General features: G+C 39.3%; 1 protein-coding gene across 5 annotated transcripts in view; it reads left to right on the forward strand.

The window, feature by feature from the left end:
- Positions 1-7,578, forward strand: part of PCGF5 (polycomb group ring finger 5) — a 125,375-nt gene that overhangs the window by 44,651 nt on the left and 73,146 nt on the right. The window lies entirely within an intron of this gene.

Raw genomic sequence — 7,578 nt, forward strand, 5'->3', positions numbered from 1 at the left:
AACTTTTTTTAATTGAAGGAAATGTGCTTTACAGAAACAAGAAAATTCTATCCTTACCCCTTACTTGACTTGGCCCAGGGTAAGCTGGCCAACCTTACTTCATGTCCCCAACTCTAAAATGGCACCTTTTAAGATCTACCTATGAAGAATTTAATACAATATTATTCATGGTATTAGTTACAGTAAAAAAAGATCTTAAACTTTACAGTGGAATAGTCACAAATATTAATTTTACAGTTCAAGTATTTGCTTCCAGAATTTTGGTATAGGAGAACACAAGTGCATACTTAGAAAGTAACTTTGTGGGCATTGGAATCAGGGCCAAAGATGAAGGGTGGTAATTCAGGTCTTAGGAACCACTGCTGGGTAGGATCAGAGCATGCTTCTCTGGTGACTGTTTCAGAGTTTGCCAGATTCAGTGTCTCCCTATCCTAGACAGAGCTGCCTACACACAGGTCACATCTTGCCCTTTGTTCATCATCCTTTGTCTATTTACATAAAGTTACTCCAGATGAGGTAAACTATAATTGATTTTTAGTTTACTAACTGTCACATTTCAGTTCTGCCTCCCTAAGACTATATGCAGATCACTCAGTTGGAATTTTGAGTGTTCATAACACTCTTCAGACTTCTGTGCACATCCTATTTCTTGATTTCATCTTGAGTAATAGAAGCTGTGAGTTTCATATTTTACTCATTTGCCGCTTAGAGAGTAAGCTTGTTTTAAAATTCTTCCAGGGCAAGGAAGGGCACCTGGCAGGAAAGTTAGGTGACTGAAAAGCAAATAAATTGTACAAGGCATTTGTTCAAAGTATTTGTTTGTCATCAGGCCTTAAATTCTGTCTTCTGTTTTACTGTTGTTTTGTCTAAATAGCAAGGAAGCGTATAGATCTGAAATTCTTAAACTTAAGTCAGCATTTGCTTGCTTACTAAGTGCATTGCTTGAATTGTCTCCTATAATCCCCTTAAAAACTCCTAAAATGTGTGCTTTTATTATATCCATTTAAGTCATGGGAAAGCTGAGACACAGAATAGTTCTTTGCCCTATGACATATAGCCAGGAAGAGACTGTGCCAAAATTTGAACACTGGCACTCTTGAGTGCAAAGTCAGATTTCACTTATTTGCTTGTTCATTTGTCCATTCATTTATTCAACAAATATTTAAGGAGAGCCTGTTATGTGTTAGACTTGATTCAAGGGCTACAGCAGTCATGATAAAAAGCCTTGCTCTCATGGAGCTTATGCTGTTAACCACTTTGCTGTGAACCATCTTGCATTCTCCTTCATCATCTAGTCTAAGATGCTTAGATGCTGGTGCTTTTTTCAGCTTCTCATCAAGAAGATATCAGGAAGTTTTGGTAACTGGTAGAAGCTTTTCCAGTCAGCTAGAATAACCCATTTCAACAGACAGAAATTAAGAAACCATTGAAGACAAATGTATCATTTCTTTCTTCTCGAACTATCACAAGTTATCATGGCTTCTGAGACTGTTGTGGGGTTTATCACCCAGAAGGTAAAGAATTAAGAATATCTAATAGCTAATGTCCCCTTGCTTTAATTTAGGCCAATGTTCTCTTATCTTCCTGCATACCTGAACACAAAGCAATCGGCATCTTAGTCATTAATTCTGAATAGTTGAAGACATTGTGAACATACCAGTTTGCCTTTTGTTTTCAAGAGTGTTTTTGTTTTTGTTTTTGATCCAAGGCAGAATTGTGTGAAGTACAAGAGAGAAGGTTGTTTTTGGTGGTTTGCTTTCCTCCTCTTGCAGTTAGGCTTTCCTTCCTCCTACTGGTTCCCCCACCTCCCAGCCAGCAAAGTGTTACAGTTAATATCCTGCTAAAGTGTTAAGTAATAACTAAAGCCTCCTGTCCTTCCCTGGCCTTTCTTCCTTCCTATGGCCTTTCTCCCTTCTACTAATCCTGGTGAGCTGGGAACCCATAGCTTAAGAGGTGGCTCATAAGAGCCTAACTGTCACCCCCTCCCCCCGGATATTTTGCATTTTAGTGGAAAACCTTAAATTTCTGCTACCCCTTCATTTGAGGGGAGTGAATAAAGATTTAACACATACCTCTGAGATGTTCAACTAACCCACATTATTAAACATTTGGGGATTTAGTTTTCTTTGTATGTCACTGAATTGCTTAGTGTGAAATATTTAGGGTTTCCCGGCTTGTTTTTAAGCATTGGGTGGGAGAAATACTGAGTTCAGAGGAAGGAATACTTTGTGGCCATTGCGTGCCTTACTTTATGCTGTGTCCTAGATCCGTTGCTTTGCCTGAAGTGTCTCATTCATCCTACAAACATTCTTTGGATATATCTCAGCATCAGGACCTCTGCTGGGTGGGACAAGATTACTAGGTACCGTTCAGTGCTGGTGGCCCACAAGATTACCACTTATACCTTTCATGTTTATAGTCCTTTATGGTTTATAATTTAAAAAACATTTCTCACTTACCATCTCATTTAATCTTCTATATGCTCATTATAATAACACAGAAGTATATAAAGAAAATCTTCCCTGTAGACCAGTGATTAAGATGATAATATTAATCGTAGTTTTTATAGGAGGAAAATGAAGCCAAGGGAAGTTAAGTGACTTGCCCTGACTGAAAATCAAGTTCTCTTATTAGGTCTAGTGTCCCTTCCTCCAAACCACAGCTACCTGTAAAATAAGGACTTTTTCAAATCATGTGCCTAGTCTCCTCTGGTATTTGAGTGTTTATATCACTAAATTTTCATATTGCATTTGCCCCATTTGAATTTCATATCTTTTTTTGGTAGGGCTTTTTTTCTAACTTTTCTATAATCATTCCTAACTTAGAATCATCTACATTCAGATTTGATGGAATATTCTTAGTTTCTGCATGTCAGTCACTTGTCCATTTATAATCCTCAGGGATTTAATCTGACCTCCCAAAATAACAGTTGTGGTTTTGTCATGATGTTTTAAAATATCCATAGCCCTGATGATTGGAGTAAATGCAGCTTTTCCTTATAGTCTGTACCTATTTTAGCTACATCTCTGTTCTTCCAGTATAAATGGAACTTGCTCTAGCCAACTGTTGAAATCGCAGTAAAGAAAATACAGCTAGTTTTTTCTGCCTCTCAAAAGAGGAAAAAAACAAGTTGTGTTGGTCTGTCTCTTTAGCATAGTGTATTTAAGGCACTTTAAAATATTTAGCTGGTTGCACTGTGTTTCACAGACTAATCTTGTCCCTATACCTACTGCTATTTATTTGTACTCACTTTTAGCATATTGACTTAATTTCCCCTTTTTTTTTCTGGCTTTCTCATTTATTTTTCATATCCATAGCTTTTGGTATTTTGCCTTGCTGTATTTATTACTGGTAGAGTCATAAGCATGTAGGACTAGTTTCTTGACCTCCAATAGCAGTGCCTCTTTCAGCTGGAGTTTTTGTCATTTAACACCTTATTAATAAATTTGGTGTATTTGCTCCCTACTTGTTTCTTGTGGATAAGTCTCTGTTGCCTGTTGTGATTTCATTTAGTAGTCCTAGATGGCAGGGATTATGCCTAACATATCTTTGGGAAGGTCCCTCCAGGAAGAAACCAGAGAAAGAGTACACAGAATAGGTCTTAGAGTGCCTACAAATATTCAGCTTTCAGTCAGTGTTTATTTGAATGCTTACCATTTGCCATCCATAGTGCTAGTGAAGCACAGTCGAGCAATGGATCCAGAAGGGGGCTCAGCCACGTCAACCAGGTAACCCAAGACAGTGTGATATGAGACTTGAGAGAGTAAGCTGAGTTGTCATGTAGGTACGTGGTGTATGTATATCATGGAAGTTCTTCAGCACCTTCAGGGTGTCTTGGAAAGTGGCCTTTGAGATTTCCCGATACCTAAAGGATAAACAAGGGCTGACCAGATTTAGCAAGAGTGGGGAGGGGTGAGGGAACTGGGACAGGATGCTCATTTGAAAGAAAGGAGGCCCACCTCTGTAGTTCGAAGGTAAAAATGTTCATTAGGGCTACAGCCTAGACTTCAAGGGAGAGGCTGTAGAAGGAATGGGAATCTGGGATGGGTTTATTAAGTGTTTGGGTCGTTAGCCTAAGAAGAGAGTTGTGTTTTTTCTTTGTTGTTTTTTTTTTAACTGGGGAGCAACACGATCCAATTTGTAGTTAGAGAGTCCTCTGGTTATGCTGTGGAGAAGGGTTTGACAGACAAGAGCCATAGCTTTCTAAGAGTTCGTTGAAGTGATGGAAGGTAGACATGGTAGCAATCTCAACCAGGGTAAGTGGAAGGATTCAAAGGCATTTATTTAGTAGAGAGAGTCCTTGACAATTATTGATCATAAGGGAGGGCTGCATAACAGGAAAAGAGACGTGGTTGAGGGGGATTGGAAGTCCTTCAGTTCTGTTCCCCTCTCATTCCACTGTCACTGATTTTAGGTAATCATAGATTTTGAGCTGTAATACCCATGGTTATAAAATAAATACATTTTATTTTGTATGTCCCATTTATTTTATTTTTATTATTTTTATTTATTATTTATTTTATTTTAAATGTCCCAAGGGGACATTCAATTTGAATATTTCCTAAAATCTCTGTAGGAAGACTTTTAGATTACAGAGGATAGTTTTATGTTAGAGATATTCTGTATAAAACGATTAAATAGCATACTTAGGTAGATAAAATAATTTACAATAATGAAAAAGCCATCTTATTTAATATCCCAGCGGAAATGTAAATAAAGTTCTAACCCGATTTATAAACATTATGCTATTAAACGTGAGTTCATTGATGATATATTTATTAGCCAAGGACAGAATGTGAACTTTTCAGTATAGAATTACTTGTCCATTACCGGGCCTTGGCTGAAATAAAAATCTAGACATAAAATATAAACTAATGAAAACATTTGTCAGATATACAGGTACCTCCAAATAGTTCCAAGAGTTATCAGGAGCCATTTGTGGTTCCCTGGAAGAGTCTGGATCAATGATGAAATGAAGCAAGTTATTGCTTTGGGATGATGCTTCTTTGATAGGAGATCACCAGTGGCAGTTCCTCCTGCATACCATATCGGCAGTAGTTCCCCTCTCTCCCTTCATCCATTCTTCTCTCCCTTTGTTCCTTATTTTCTTGTAAGCTCATTTGTTTCTTACCAAACCTCCCCTAAAATCCTGGACTTAGGAAATTCCCTTTGAGAGATGTAAACGATATGGAACCGGTACCTTGGTTTAGGTGTTGGCTTTACCAAAAGCAGGTCTGTGATTACGAACTTGCCACTTCCCAGGATCTTGGTTTCTACGTTTGTAAAATGAGAAAGCTGAAGTAGATTAGTGATAAGGGGACTCTCAGCGATGATTCTTTTATCTGCCTTTTCTCCCCCAGTCCTGTATATCCAATTGCTTCTCGGCCTTTGTTTATTTGAGGGTCTCACTGGTACTTGAGATTTGTTATCAGAGTACCTGCTCACATGGAAGCTTCTGTGGTTTGTTCCAACCCCATGTCAGAACCAAAGAACTAAGAGGTAAGTTACTGGCAAGTGTTCCCAGGGAAGAAAAGGAAACAGCCACCGAAAGTCCTATGTTTAGATGCTCAGAACCTACACGTAGGTCCGGAAACTTGTCTCTTTGTAACATTCTCTCTTACCATTTCTTTTGATACTAATTTTTTTAACCAGACAAATGTTTGAGGTTTTTTTTTTATTTTTTTCATGTGCATTTTTTTTTCTTGGGCTGGGAAAGGTGGGTGGTTGCTGAAGAAGGGAAAGGAGGCACCACCGAGCATTTTACTACATCTTGTGCTACCTCTGGGTACACAAGGCACAGATTTCCTTACCAAGGTTGTAATTCTTTGTTACCCCCAAGCCCACCATTTGTGGTTCGGATTGTGGCAATGCCACCTCTACATCCGTGTTCAAATACTGCTCTAGCATGTTCATCATCCCTCTTCCATTGCTAATAGAAGCCTTCCTAATATCCATCCTCAAGCTCATTTCCTCAGGGAATGCTGATTAACCCCACTTACTATTGACCACCAATCACATTTAAGTCCCCCTGGACCTTCAGTAAATGGTATGTATGTGTGTGTGTATACACACACACACACACACACACACATATGTGTATATACACACATATATGTATGTACATATGCGTACATATACATACATATACGAGTGCATATACATATATGTATACATATACGTGTGTGTGTGTATATATACATTTTCCATTACATGTTTTACATGCACTTGAAATAGGGCGACTTTTCACAAATTCATCTGTTTTGTCTCTAAGATGAAAGATTTGAAAGTAATCCTTCCGCTCTAAAGTCATTTGACCAATGTGCCCATTGTGATTGCTGTGACTTATTGAAGTGGATCCTAGCATGGAAATTGGCATATATATTTTAGGTTCTTATAAGGATGATAAAAATGTCATTGAAAGCTGTTTGAGAAAATGTATTGCTCCTGCTGTAATATTAACAGTGGTATTTTTTAAATGTTATGTCCACTCTACATAAGTTTTATGATAAATTGGATATTTTTAAAAGCTGTCTTTGTCTACTTGTTTGGTGTAATCACATTTGAAATAGATCTTTGAACACCTGTATGGTTGCTGGACCGGTGGTTGTTGGGTTTGTTGGCCACTAGAACCATTTCCACAGTCTGTCCCTCTGGTGATAAGGAAGGTTAGTCCTGTCAACAAGAGATCAAACAAATAACTTTGCATTAATCGCCCCCCCCCCAACTGTCAGTTCCCTAGCCCCCACTGCTCTCACTTCTGCAGAAGCAAAGATGATGTAATTGCAACACCTTCCCCTCTTATGCACAAATTGAAGCCACCTTTTGCTGATTACCTTTGGGATGTTCGCTTTGACTTTTGTTTTACTGGTGGAGACCACACGGATTTGCCTGCCACCGTAGGATTACTGGGTTGCAGTCTTCTAAGAAGCAAAGAACCAGGTCTAATTTAATGTTTAGCAAAAGAGTGATTGTAGAAGAAATTTGTTAAATTTTTGGAATGCAGTAGAATAGGATTGAATGACTTTAAGGAATCCTTTAATGCATGGTTTTGAATACATTTTTGCAGTAAGTGGTCTCTTGCAGGTCTCAAAGCCACTACGAAGAGAACTGGGGTTTTTGTTTGTTTTGAACCTTGAAAATAGTAGTAACTCTTTACCTTTCTGCTAATACCCCCACCCCCACCGCGCTCCTTGCTCAGTTGTCCACGATCCCCACCCCACAGTAGTAAGTTCGTTAGTGATTTTTACATAAGGTGTAAATCAAGGAATGTCTTCGTCCCCGCTGCTGCGCAGGTGGGACTGGCTTGGGGAAGACGCAGCTGAGTAGACAGTTTCACAGGGTGACTCATTATCAGCACTGACCGTTGCTTTTAAACGCACCAGGGAAAATGTACCAGACATTGTTATGATGAAAACAACCGGGAGGGGTGGCGAGAAGAAGAACCGAGATGAAATTTGGCCAAGGCTGCGAGTCGCGCTGAAGCCAAGGAGGCCAGGGCGGGCGGCAGGCCGCAGCACCTGCGAGGAGCGCGGGCAGGCGGGCGTGGCCTGCGGGCGCCAGGGAAAATGTACCAGACAT

Source organism: Herpailurus yagouaroundi, unplaced genomic scaffold, assembly GCF_014898765.1.
Source record: "Herpailurus yagouaroundi ecotype Mexico unplaced genomic scaffold, PumYag 163, whole genome shotgun sequence".
NCBI lineage: Eukaryota > Metazoa > Chordata > Mammalia > Carnivora > Felidae > Herpailurus > Herpailurus yagouaroundi.